We start from the raw sequence: 14996 nt of genomic DNA, 5'->3' as shown, positions 1-14996 counted from the left end.
TCAAAAAATAATTTATTCGTTTTATGAAAAAAAGTTTTATTGTGATATACAAAAAAAAAAAAGAAAGAAAAGATATACGATATTCCTTCTTTGTTTATACTTTCTTTTAATCTTTAATTCAAAATTCAAGTCAAAATTTCTTGCTAAAAAAATGTTTAAAGAGAAACAATTTCATTATTTGAAATTCATCTTGTATGTTAATTGTATCTATATACTGTGTTAATAATTGTAAATGTGATCAGGCTGATCGTTAACTGGAAGATTAATTAATTAAAACTTCGAATTAAATTATTTTTAAATAATAATCTTACTTAAAATATTCGTATAACATTAATTTCCTCGTATCTAATCATACCTTGAATGAACAATTTGTCCAATTTATTTTTATTCTTAGCTTCAACCATTAAAAATATTCCTTCCTATTCTGAATAGCAACCTTCAGAGATTTAACAGAACAATTTATGAACAATTTTGAGCGAAGAGGAAAGACGGGCGGAATTTTAACGAATTAAAGTTAAGAATAAGAAGTTATTCTTCATTCAAATATCAAGTAAAGTTAAACGCAGCAACGAATTTTCTCGTTCCAAATTCGAGTATACGCTTTTACCTACCTGAGAACATCTCTGCCTACTCTCAACCTTCTTTCCCTCCAAAACGAGAGCACGGAGACATGTTGCAAGCGTCTTCGACGTTGCTCGTTTTACTTAACCACGTTCCACTTGCACGACCTATTGCTAAACATCTCTCGAAGGGTCTTTTCCGCGTTCCTCTGCGAAAAATCGAGTCGATCCTTTCCCACGAGACTATGATGGATTATGCACAAAATTTCAAAATTTCCTCGCCTACGCGTTTCTCAACGCGTGCGGTCTCGTTTTAATCGGGGAAGCAGAGTGAAAACACGCGGCAAAATTTTCACGGGGCACGTAACGTTGCTCGTTGCACACTTCGACTGGCCTCGATTCCTTTTTCTCCACTTTCTCGCTGGTTTTTCTGCTCGATGCAGGGCAACAATGTTGCGAACGATCGCCCCCAGAAGCTCTCTGCCTACTCTGCTTCCCATTTACGTTGCAATCGCAGCGTGTGATGTGATATATGTAATGACGTTACAAAAATAATGAGATCGATGTTGGAATGGAAATGCCTCAGCATGAAAGATGTTAAAGGAAAGGGGTTATTTTTTAGTGACTGAAACGATTTCTATTTGTTGAAATTGTTAGGCTGTCGCTCGTTATTACAAAATAGGATGGATTTTGATTTTTGGGAGAGTGAGAAAAAACTAGATGGATTTAAATCGGGAGAATATGGAAGCTACAAATAAATAATAATTTTAAATATTCGTTATTTGATAAATATATATTTTGATTGAAGCTCTTTCATTTTAATTGAAGTTCGATTCAATCATATAATAATTTTTAGGATATGCGTGAATATTGAACAATTATCATAAACAATAAGAAATAATAAATAATTTATTTCATGAAATATTGAATAAATCATTTAATAATTGCAAATTCATATATTTTATATTTTAATTTTTATTAAGTAATAAAATAGCATTATATTAAATGTCGAAAGTCGAGAGCAGTTTCGTTACTGTTTAGACATCTCGTGTGTGTCTGATCATAAGGGTGTGTCTCCACTTGTAACGTATCATCATATGTATCCTTGTACTACGTATCAATGTAAACAGATGAACAAGTACATTCTTGTGTATGGCACATTTGCTAGAAAGATGGCAAAACAACCCAAAAATCATTCAAGAATGCTTAAGAACATTGTATTAAAATATCAAGTTCTTAAGCATTTTCTACTAAGGAAAAGTATTTTGAAAAATTATAAATTAAATATTTATTTTATTTCTCGTTATAAACTGGAATTGCGATAATTTTGTTTTAAAAATTAAACGTAGTAGATAATTGTTTGGTAATTACATTTTTTAAAACGACATTGTCTATAACGAAATTATATGTACACATGTTGTTAATATATTAATGGAATATATATTTGAAAAATCAATTTCAGAAACTAAAATTAACGTGAAAGTTAATATATAAAAATGTTAAGTATTGTTATTATTTCCTAACCGTATATTATTGCACAAATTGTTCCCAGATAATAGATCATTTATCATAACTCAACCATCAATATATTCGTAGAATATTTTTCGATTCTAAAAATTCAAAACAAACACAAAAATTGATGATAATAATATCGATTGATACTTATTCATTACAAACAATTAAATTCACCTCGGATAAAGCGAGACAAGAACCGAATATAACAGCGGTATAACAAAAGACAGAGCGGCCAACATATTTCACTATATACTTATCTCACAAACGTATTAATACACTCCTAGTTATAAAATTAAAAAACGAAGCCTTGAACGAAAAAAATTATTCCTTTCTTTCTTCCTAATATTCCTAACCTAATTTAATCAATATTTTATACATCAACTTTTGTGTTTATTTTGGCCTCTACAATCGACCTTCGAACATAAAAAAAACTACGAATATATTAACACTCCTATGAATATATTAACTAACTATACATAACCTATTATCATAAAATCATTTACTCGAAAACGAAGCCTCGTTATTCCTATATATATATATACATATTTTCTTACTTTTGCACCATTCGACCGTTTGTATCATGATTTCTCCACCAATCTATGGATTCAAACTGGAATTGTTTCAAATCCCGTCCCCGCATTCGCACAATGCCTCTCCTAACCTCTCGCGTCACGCGATAACGAGCGAAACAGAGGTCTCTCGAGCGATTGTCACGTGTTCAGCGTATTGGTGGCGCTCCAGTAGCGATACTCGAGATGACGATGGTGCTGTGGCACGTTACAGTGACGGGGTTACGCTCCTACTTACGACGGGGAACGCGGTTAGCCTAGATCACGGTGGGACAGTGGGGCCACGTGCACAAGAGCAGGCAGGGTACGAGTGCCACGAAGGGGGCCACGCGATAAAATCCCTCGACACCTCGAGGTGAACACGATACACTTTTCTGCAGCTGCACAGGAACCAACCGCTCGACTGGACGCCCGATTTCGCTCGCGTTGCAAAAGCTGCCCCGTTTTTATTGTGGGAACTGTCGGTGTGCACGGAATACGTGATTATTACGTTCACGCTATCATCGAGCTACGTAATCGGCTGGTAGATGAGACGAGTTGCGTTACGAGTTTCGTATCTTTAGGTTTATGCTTGCAGTGTCGAGATCGAGTTTTTCTTCGAGTGGTAATTTATTGTTGGAGGAGATTAATTTTTTAAAAAAATTTACAGATTTTGAATTGCATATATAAGATTAATGGATCTCTCTTCCTAACATGTTTTTTGACTTTTCAATTTTTGGTATTAAACTGCTGGAATACTTTTTTTTTTTAAAACTATTCCAATATTATATTCCTTTATATTCTCTTCTCCAAACTTTGCATTTATTTTTATCAATATACCTTGGTCGAGGATGCATGACGTTTGCGCGAGTGACAAAACTCGAGTTGACCATCCAAAGAAATAACGATTTTGGGTCCACGATGGGTAAAATTTTTTATTTTTAAGACTTGACAAGCGTTAAATTTTTTCCCCTCAAATATGACCATCCACGGTCATAGTTTGAGAATTGTGGATAAGATCTCGTGGAAACCCGTAACTCTTTCCAAAAAACTAAAAGATATATTTTCTAACCGGTGTTTTAACCGTTTATAACCTGTCAATTTACGGTCGCATTGGACTCGACAAATTGCCTGTTTAAACCGTAACGGTCCTCGAAAAGCCTTGTCGCCAAATTTAGAAAGTCTTTCTGCAGTGTTCCCTCCCTCCCCTAAGAAAAAAAGAAAAATAAAAAACGAACGTCATAAAAAATTGTCATAAACGGTGAAAGTGCGAAACGTATATCTTATATATTTTCCCATTCTTCTCAAATACAAATAATACACGCTTTGCTGCACACCTATTCATTCTTTTCTTCCTTTTTTTTCTCCCAAATAGATATCCTTATCTGTATTCGAATTATCTTGCTCGAAAATACTCGAGGAGGAAAAAGAATGGAATATTTTGAAAAATTCGCAATAGGAATATGAACGTTATTCCATATATCGTCGCGTTGGAAGGAGACGCGAGCATCGTCGTTTTGCATCGTCGAGCGCAGTTTCGTGAGGAGGAGAAGAAGATCTCTTTCGCCGAGACCTCGTGCAACCTACCTACCTACATAAACACGATGCTCCGCTTTGCTTTCCGTTCTCCTTACGAGCCCCTGCATTGCACCTCCTCGAGAAAAATGAGAGAAAGAGGGGCAGGGGCCCCCCGGGGAGGGGGATGGGAGGCGGGTTGCGAAAAAAGGTCGAGAGTTGAGAGTAGGCAACCCAATTTTGCGACGCTCGCCTCTAGGTATTTCGATGTATCGCGGCATGGGTCAAGGTCGCAGCGACGATTCTTTTTTTTTTTTTTTTTTTTTTTAACCAGCCAAGTGTCAGTCGTTCCAAATGATGATTCCCAGAAACGGGGAGAGGAGCTCGAAAGGAGCGTGCGTTTTTTCCTGGAGGATCCACCATGATGGAGGAGATCCGTAATTTCCTTAATTAATCTGGATATTTTTGGCAAGATCGATTGTTGAAGCGAATCGGTTGCTTTCAGAGAATTTTGGGTAGTGAAGATTAGAGAAATAGAGAAGTGGATTATTATTATAGTTAGGTAGGTGGTGAGTGAGAGTAGAAACTTGACAGGTGATAATTTGTACTTGGCATCCGATGACTAGTAGGTATCGAGGAAAAATAAAAATATCTGGAAGTACAACAATGAATTAGAATTCTTTGCCGAGACAGATTTGTGTGAAAGAGATTCCATTTTCTCTTAAAGTGTTATGCAATTATGCGAGGCTTAGTTTGTTGTTGTATTGATTAGCTTGTTACTTTCTAATTGGCTATTGCCAATTTTTATGTCTCTTTTCCATTTGCTCATCCATTCCCGAATTTTTCAATCTTCCCAAATCTTCTTCCAGGAAGACACTTTTAAATCCAAACCTATTATTCCACTACCCACACGTTGCTCGCTCGCGACACGTTTCTCCTTGCTAACGAGCAATTTTCTCGAGAGATATTTTTCTCACGCGAAACACTCTTGTTCCACGGTGAACCGGCGAAAGTTTCTCCGCCCGACGTTACTGATAAATCACCGAATTAATTCTCAGGTATACATCATTTCGCGTAGAGAGATATATATCGTGATGCAATGCATATTTCCGTTTATTTCTTGAAATATAATGCATACAATGTATTTAATAATTGAAGAGTCAAAATAGTTGCATACAAATCCGTTAAATTATTATCTTGAATCACATTGTAAAATCTCTATAACTATATCTAATCGATTATGGGAAATCTTATTAGAATCGAATACACGAGTTCAAGTCAAATATTCAAGTCGAGATTAAGGAATCGTATCAAATCGATGTCACTATTCAAAACTATACCAAATATTCTATTTTTGGAAAAAATATACAATATCGATTATCTTTATTACCAACGAAAAAGATTTATATTCGATTATCTCGGTGGAGAATAAAATACTCGAATACTAAAGTAATCATTTCAAACGGAAGGGTTTAACGGAATCGGATGGTGGACAAGGAGAGACGTTTGCGAGTGCCTCTCGATATCGGTTCGAGATTCTCGAATCGCTTCATCATAGCATAGGCAAACTCGATTCACCCGGATTGCGTATACGTATATACGTCATGGGCATTCATTGGGAAGAAGGCGTGCTTCGAAGAGAGAGAGAGAGAGAGATTGCGTTACTTTCGACCGTTATTTTAGTTACAAGCGGTTGATTTTAAGAGCGACGCGTGGGAATTCGCGACTTCGAGCGAGTCGGTGATAGCTCTTTCGACTCTTTCGATCGAATTTTTATGAATTTGAGAAGGAAAAATTTCTTTCCGTGAAATGTGATATTTTTCTTTATCGAGAATAAAATTCCTCGATTCTTTTTTCTGAGGGGGGAGAATCGAAGCTCTGGAATTAATTTTTTTTTTTTTTTGTGAAGATTTCACATTTTTGTGAAACGAGAGCTTAAAAGTTATTGTTCGAAGCCTGATAGGTTTCTCTAGAATAAAATCGAATACTTCGAATTTTATAGGGCAAAAAAAAAAAAAATTGAAAATGAAATTAAATATTTTTCTTCGCAAGAATTAATAAAATAAATTAGATCGAGAACATTTGTTTCGCCATGATAAAATCGATAATTTATCTTCTTAGAATTGAAGATTTTGTGATAGAAAGTCGGATTCATTTTTTTCAGAGTCATCAACGCGTAGTACATTTATCTAAAAAGCAATTCTAACGTGTGACTAACCATGTAACGAATAGCTCCATTTTTGCATTTAAAACATTTTAGTTAACAAGTTATTAAAGATAGAAATAGAAAAACTTATCAATTCGATAATTATTATTACATAAGAATACATATATTTTAATATTAAACGAAAGTAAAATAAAATTTTCGGCCAAATCGTTTCACTCTTAAAATTACATTCCTTCGTGTTTCTTGATTTCGTGTTCGAGAGTATTCATCGTAGTTTAATATGATCCGGCATGGTTTTTTTCGTCACGCGAATATAGATGCATATATGCGATCAGAGACGTTCGTATTAAAGAAAGAAAGAAAGAAAAAAAAAAAAAAAACGACGTCGAGTTCGTTTCGAGAACGGAACGAACGAGAGAAAGGGGATTTGCGTTTCAGATTTCTGTAAAATTTGTCCCAGATACGAGCAGCCCGGTACAACTCGCGTTTGCATTCTATTCGAACTGTTCCCCTGTGCTTTTCTAAACTGTGTTTCCGCTTCTCTTATTTCCTTGTTAATACTTAACCCTCTTGCTCGAATCTATACCACTCGATCGGGCTTTTAAATCAAGATAAATATTTTGAATTTTATTGGAAATTTATTCTTAAATACATCTCGAAAAAGAATCTTTCGTTTTAGGTTTGTTCCAAAAGATGAACAATTATTTTACAGTTATATTTATCTTTTACCATGTTACACGATTGAGTTTTTAAATAAACTTTTTATATTGAAATTTATTTACTCTTAAACATATCTTGGAAAATTTGAAAGGAATCCTAATTATTTTACAACTGGAAGAAGCTTTTTTCGAACATAATTGAACGATTAAGATAATCGCGATTTGAAATTCGTGGGAAAATTGAAGGAAGAATACGCGGGAAATTTGAAAGTAAATCTTATATTTCTCGCAACGAGTTTCTAAAATGTATAAAATTCTAAAAAAAATTCTTATAAAATTTTGAAAGGAAGATCATTTCTCCTTTTCAAGATCAATCTTGAATCTTTTTCTTTATTTTGTTTTTTTTTAATAAAATTGTAAATAAAAGTTAATCGATAATAGAAAAAAAAAAAAAAAAAAAGTCAGATATGGCACATTGTTTTAAAAGAAAAATCATTGTTAAAATGACTCGTTTAAAGCATATCACGCACAATAAAGGCGTATACGTACCAGTTTCCATCATAGTGTGGTGGAGAGTCGTAAAAACGTCCCTTTGAAATAGACCGAAGCTAAATTCCCCAACTTTACCTGGTTTCATGGTGGATTCGAACAATGTTGGAAAGTTTGAGAGATTCGTCGTTTTTCTTGTTATGCTTTCATTATTATATACTTTGGTACGTATCGGAGGAAAGTCGTCTACTTTCTATTAACCTGTTAGTACTGTTTTTGATGAATACATATATACTTTCAATATTATTATAATTGTATTCTGTAGTTGTTACCATATAGTTGTAATCTAATTATTTGAATTGTCTGATTGGTTCGACTGTGCATTTTAATGTGATTTATATTTTTATAACTTGTAGATATGTAAAAAGTAAAGATAAAAAATATTTTTTTATGTATGCATTGCTTACATAAAAAGTTAGTTAGGATTTTTGATAAATTGTTACGTTACTGAAATAATAATCTGAATTGTAATTTATTTTAATTGTGCAATTAACTTAGTTGTATGTTTTTAATAAAATTTGATATTGATATTTTTAAATCAAGACGGTTAAAATATAAAATGAATATGAAATACATTTCAGTATTTATATGTGTCTTGATTAAATTCAAGCTTTGGTTAAATCTTTTAGGATTAAATTATTCTCTGTAATATTTATCAAATGTAAGTTACTTTCTTTATAGAAATTTTAAATTCTTTTTATTGTAGTAAAATAATATAATATTATACATTATTACCAATTGAAATGATTATTAGTTTTTGATTTTTTTAATTTTACAGAATTAATTAAAAAATTAAAGAATTTATATGATACTTTTACACGATCATACAAATTTATAAGATGACACTTATTCGTATATCTGCTTGATTTGCAAAACTATTGAGAATTTATACATATGTATTTTAAAAGTCTTATATAATTGATAAACCCATCAAACAAATATTCTTATTTTTTTTTTCTTTTCCAATCCAAAAGATTGTTTAAAATAATATTTTAACTTAAATTGTCTTTTGACGAGATTTTTAAAAGGAACAATAAGAGAGCCAATAAATTACATGCAAATGTGTCACATTTATCTTTTTCCTAGATCGACATTTAAGTACGTAACGCAACAACTTTTAAATATTCTCTGACCTTACAGATTCTAGGGAGAAGTTTATGAATTCATAGCAATTGGTGATCCCAGACGATTAGGTGCTGGTATATATATATATTATTGATTAACCTCACGCTGAGCATCTTTATAAGGGATCCTTTCAACGATATTGCACCTTGAATCGTTATTAGATCGACCTAGAAACATCGTTTAAAAACTTGGTATCGATTCGAGATTTAAAGAGTGCATGGAGATATTTCTAGATTTATCAACAGAATATTTTAAATATTCGGAGAACGTAATTGTCGATGTTTCCAATGCTTTTGTATTCTTGTATCGGTGTCAATGTTTCTATGCCAGTTTTTCGAATGTTCTTCATGTTTCTATGAATGTTCAGATTTATTTTTCGTTCGAAAAAATGCCTGAAAATATTTATCGTGCTTATTCTGTCTATTTTTTTTTTTTTTTTTTTTAATATAAAATGAATATTTAATTATTATATCTAACGGTACGTGTATTAGAGATATATTTTTGTACAAATGACATATTTATTTTAATCTCAATAATTTTGGAATATTCTTTTTATCCATGTATCATGATATAAATGTTAAAAATATTTTGCAGAATATTATACCGGAATGAATATTGAAAAGTATCTCTATCTTTTGCATTATCCTCAATATTTCTTGCATTGGTGTCAATGTTTCAAGTGATTTCTATGTCAGTTTGAATATTTGAATTATTCTTTGCATTCCTCTGAATATTCATAATGGAAATTACGAATATTATGAAACATTTGTCGCAAATATTCGTTGGAAAATTTGTAAATAAAAAATCTCGTTTTTCCACATTTGTGAAAATGATGGAGTATTCTCTATATATAATATTACAATTCCATAATAAATAATATATGCGTTATATTTCAACAAATTGAAATATTTGTTCTTTGTATGAACGTTTATTTAATTATACACACACTAAAATAAATAATGAGAAATATTTTCAATATTTTGTACATAGGAGATGTTAAAAATATTTTCTATATTAATTTGAATATTTTAATCTTAAATTATTGTATAAATTTTGTATAAATATTTAAGATATTCTTTGCATTTACACGTAACTATTGATAATATTTCTTTTTGGCATTTACATTTTTATGATTATTGTATAAATATTTTTCCTTTATTGATCCGAATATTTGAAATATGTATCTATATATCTTGAACGCCTATGAATATTTAATAATATTTTTGCTTTTATAATAATGTCAAGAATACGTGTTTTTACGTTTAAATATAATTTTTAGGAATGTTTTCAATATTTGTGTAATGAATGTTGATAATACATTGCTATGCGTCACGCAAAATTTTAAGCATTCAGAATATTCTTTGTATTTATAATAAATATTCGGAATGCATTATATTATTATCCTTTTTTTAAATATTCTTTTGAATCTTTTCAACATGAATATTCAGAACATTTCGTGCATTCGCATATATATGCTTGAATTATATATTTCTTCGTAAAACAATCCTAATATTTTTATTCCTCTTATTAAATAAATACATGCAGTATTAATCTGAATATTTCAAGAATTCTTACATTATTAATTTCCACACGTATCCACACGAAAAAAGGAAACGAATAGGCGATGCCGCTTAATCGCAGCCTTTAATCCAGTCTAACTTTCACTTTTCTCCGAAGAGAAACCGTGGCACATTTTTCAAAGCAGAGGCAACAATTTGTAGAAAATCAAACGTAACACGATTACCAAATTAACCAAATTAAAATCCATTTCGAATTACAATTCCACCTGGGGAACATTTAAAATTATCTTCTTTTTCTCTGTCTATCTATCCATTTATCCATTCTACACGATATTTTTTATTCATTTCTTCTCTACTTTCACTATTGTGCATTCTTCATTTATTGTTGTTCCTCATTCTCTATCTATATTAATCTTGATTATTCCTTTTCCATTTGTTCATCCATTTAATATTTAATTTTTCTTTCTTCCTGTTCTGAAATTTATGAATCAATCATTTTTCACCATACGTCATTATACGTTGAGAATTAAAATTCAAGAATCTAGTATGGACACTATCCTCGTTGCTTTTATTCATTCTTCAAAGGGAAAACAAATCGTGCATGCTTGGATGCATCATATTAAGTGCATTAGGCATCTGGGCAACGTTCCTCTATACCTGGCAGGTGTGGAGGGAATAATTCCAATTGTATTAACGCTCTAGCCTCGGGTAACGCGAATACAATTTACAGTCTTTGTCTTTTTTATTTACATAACTTGTTCAAGTTTAGAAACTGGCTAATAAATGCATTAAAATTATACGATAATACAACGTAACGTCAATGACAATTTCCAAGAGTAAAATATACACGTTTCAAATTTGTAAGTATAAAAAGAAACGTAAAATACAGAAGATGTTAACCTTTCATCTACCCCTATAATTGTAAAAGATTCTCGCGTGAGATCTTATTCCATTTTTATATTCCATCCACAAATCGCTCGCAATAATATAACCTTTTCTTCGTTGGACATTTGCATAGAGCCGGAAAAAATTACAAATACAAAAAGTTTTGCACCGGCAAAACCGTACTTTTGCAACCGCCTGTAGCTCATTACCGGGCGCACAATAATTCTTTGTTAACCGTTGCTGTTGATTCAACAACAATATTTAACGAGTGAACGTTTCGAAAACGAGCGTTCAGCTTCGCTCGTGCGAATATGTAATTCAAGCAGCCGATGACATAACGTTCCACGGGCCTTTAACAAAGTATCGGTTTGTTTTTCCAACGGCCTCGATTTTTTTTCTCCTTCGCTTTTCACGCATACACTTGTACAATGCTGCCTTTTTTTTTTTTTTCTCAAATAAATAAAATTTTAAAGAACAATTCGTTTGCTCTTTGCCTCCAGCAAGTTAACTCGCATTTTCTGAAAAATGCAGTTCAAAGTTCATTTGTTTAAATTTTCAATCGAGTCGATAATTAAATTATTGAACTTGTTACGATACGAATAACGAATAACGATCATTGCAGGTGAAGAGATGAAGTCAACGCTTGAATATCATATGCGAAATGTTTCGTGCTCTTTATTTTTTTGTAAAAAAAAATTCGAGCAAAATTGAATTCCATTTATAGATATTTTCGTTGGAAAAAAAAAAAAAAAAAAAGAAAATTGTTTCTCATTGTTTCATTGTTTACGTATGTATATACGTAGAAACTTTCATTGAAGCTGAATTGAATTTTCGAGTTAAATGAATTTCTCTGTTAAGGCAATGTTCAAACACTTTTGTGAATTCGCTCGATTTTTTTCTGACTGTTATTTCACGAAAAATGATCTCTTTTGCTGTTCTACTTTCACTCGATACAACCTAGCCCTCTTCTATCTCTCTCTTCCTCTCCCTTCTATTTTCTCTTTCATGGGTTATAGATTATTCACAATGGCCGACTCGCGATGAAAGAATTATCTGTCCAGAGAGAGAAAATTTATTATAAAATTTCTTTATTGGAATTTTAACTGTGTTTTTTAAGCAAAGTGTTAACTTATATTTAGAACAATTAAATTGGTGGGAAATTTCACCTTTGTATCGGGAGAATATAATCGGGATTAGAGGTAAAAGATTTCAGAATTATTTCAAGAAATATCAAAGACACGAATTTTTGTTCAGACTCTTTTTTTCAAGTATTGAAATTGAAACGTGAACTTATTTCTTGCAGTTCCAATTCTGAGGATATTTAACTTTTGCACATTCACAAAAATTGCAAAAATTAGATCTCTCGATATATTCATGAGAATGTTTTTGGTAAAAGCATTCGATTTTAGATTTCCTTCTCTCCGTCCAATGCAAACTTAAATTGCTCGTAATTTATAAAATTTTACGAAGCTCAATCAACATTTTTGCATTTTATCAATTTTTATATTTTCCGGAATCGATGCTTCAAAGAATATATTCCATGAATATATTAACATACCTGTATTATCACGAATTTATCTTTCTCTCCTCGTTCTTCAAATATTATTCTCTGTACATAATTCAAAATTACGATTATCAAAAATCTATATTCTTTTTCAAACAGTATTTCATTCGAAACGTATCATTGAAAAACTTGCTTAACTGTAATACGTGTATTATAAAAAGTTCTAAATAATCCGTCTCTAGGAATAATCTCGGCGATGGCCCTCGAGGAAGCTCCTCCTCCACTTAACGTGATAATGGCGAAGACAAAGGCGACCTCTAGTTTGCGACTTTCTCGCTCTCATATCCGCTCGAGTCTGGCTACATTTTACACTCGACGATTAGCATGGATCTTTTTCGATTGTTCGCCCAGGATTTCACTCGCTGCTTAATGGACTGTCTCGACCATCTATTTCTCTGCCTCCGCCATTTTCTTTCTTTCTTTTTTTTTTTTTTTTTACCTTCTATCTTTCTCTCTTTTTTTCCTCTTCGAATTTGCCACCTGTTCGTTATCTTCCTCTCGCTACTTAACAGTCTGCAGTGAAGGCACGAATTTTTCTCGCGATGAGGATAAATGATGAAATAATGAGAATTATGAGAGGAGGATAGGATATTTCTTTTTTACTTGGTTCGAGGTGTTTTTTTGTTATCATTGAGAAAATGAATTTGCAAAAAAGAATATTCGAGGCATGAAATAACTTGTATTTGTTAATTTGTCAAAATGTGCAAAGAAAAAAAAAAAAATTACAAGGAATAGAGAGAGAATTGAAAAATTTTAATAGCGAGAAATGTTTGAAATTCTGTTACGAACGACATGATTTTAACATTTACACGTTTACAAAATGTTGAACAAACGTTATCTACGATAGAATTTAAAATATGAAATTCAAAATGTTTTATTTAATAAATGTGAAATAACATTATCCACGAGGAATATAGTTTCAATGATATTTTTTGCTTAAACGTATAAAATTTAAAATAACTTTTTTAACATCTAGTTATTTTTATAAATCTTTAACTATTAACGATCACGGTTAAAAAGCAAAAAAAAAAAAAAATATTCATGAAATTGCATCACAATTAGATTCTTTTTTTAAAAAAGACCTCATCCGTAAAGAGATTGATCCGATAAGAGATGGCGGCCTTGGCGGTCGAGTGATAAGAGGTTGAATAAGAAGTCTATTCTCGCGTTATTAGTTGTTTTTATCGATGTGTGTTCCTTTGAGAGAAAACGTTTAGAAGCTAAATATTCAGAAATGGAGAAGAACAGAGGAGGTAGTGGAGCGGTTTAATGCTTGTTTCTTTGATGTTGAGTTTTGCTTTTGAGAGAAAATGTAGACATGTTCGAAACAACCATGTTTGAATATTATTACAAAAGACACTGTCTAAAAAACTTTTGCCAATTCGTAATAAAGCCAAATTTTATAATTAACACGTAAATTAACTTTAAACATTTTTTTTTCTTATCTTTCTGAATTGTTTAATTGTTTTGTAAACAAATATATTTGAATAATGCCATAGGATAACAAAGAAGAATGTCAAAAGAGAGAAATTTATCGACTACGAACGAATTTCCAATTAAACCGATTCAAACCGGTTTGAATCGGTTCGAGTTGGTCCGTATCGGTTTAAATTGGTCCAAATCGGTATAAATCGATCCGAATCCACGTCCACTCCGGCCCATAGGATTGGACGAACGAAAAAAAAAAAAGATGAGAGACAAAATCCACCTTTCCCCGATTCTCCATCGACGACCTTTAGTTCAAAACATGTTCGAACCTCGAGAAATCGGAGACAACCCGTCACTTTCAACGCCATAAACTGTTCGTGGCCCGCAAATATCACCGGGTTCTCCATTTGACCTAGTGATTTATGCCCGTTGAATTGTCATCGAATCACCAGACGCACCAAGCATCATCTAGGATTGCTCGCGCGAGGAGGCTGGTCCTCGAGCGTGCGGATAATATTGCGGCACGGGGAGTGAAAGCGACATGGTGAACCCGCTCGCGAGGTTACTCATGTACTTTTACTCGATTCACAGCCGTATTATAGTGACTACTTACCCGGCAGTCCCTGGCATAGTTACCACCAGAAATATCGTTGGAAAGCCTGGCCGCTCCGCTCGCTACCCACTCGGCAAGCGAGAGAACGACGTCGTGTCTGCAACTTTTTAGCACAGATTCCTTCGATATACACGTATATATTATTGCACGCGTGATCTCGAACTTTCCTTCGAGAACTATTTCTATTTCATTTTTCCTTTTTTTTTTTTTTTTTTTTTTCTCCTCCTCTTTCGTCTTCACAGGGTAAATACAGGCCCAGTTGCACCGCCTCTCACCAATTACTGGTGATAATAAGCGAATTTCGTTGAGAATTAGATGATGTTGTATTAAAATGTGATTATGCATATC

At 32.4% G+C, this 14996-nt stretch overlaps 1 protein-coding gene and 1 long non-coding RNA gene across 16 annotated transcripts in view; one reads left to right on the top strand and one right to left on the bottom strand.

Moving 5' to 3' along the window:
* Positions 1 to 14996, top strand: part of rdx (BTB/POZ and MATH domain-containing protein rdx) — a 153110-nt gene that overhangs the window by 59326 nt on the left and 78788 nt on the right. The window lies entirely within an intron of this gene.
* LOC147658469 (uncharacterized) lies at positions 1335 to 2880 on the bottom strand. Its single transcript, XR_015290628.1, has 2 exons — positions 2630 to 2880; positions 1335 to 1724 (listed from the first exon to the last, which is right to left on the bottom strand). It is a non-coding gene; the product is annotated as an uncharacterized LOC147658469 (long non-coding RNA).

The sequence above is a fragment of the Apis florea genome, unplaced genomic scaffold (assembly GCF_048593485.1).
Source record: "Apis florea isolate Af1SG1 unplaced genomic scaffold, ASM4859348v1 contig_2272_pilon, whole genome shotgun sequence".
Taxonomy (NCBI): domain Eukaryota; kingdom Metazoa; phylum Arthropoda; class Insecta; order Hymenoptera; family Apidae; genus Apis; species Apis florea.
The sequence above is the reverse complement of the archived record's forward strand: the minus strand, read 5'-3'. Positions and strand labels throughout refer to the sequence as shown.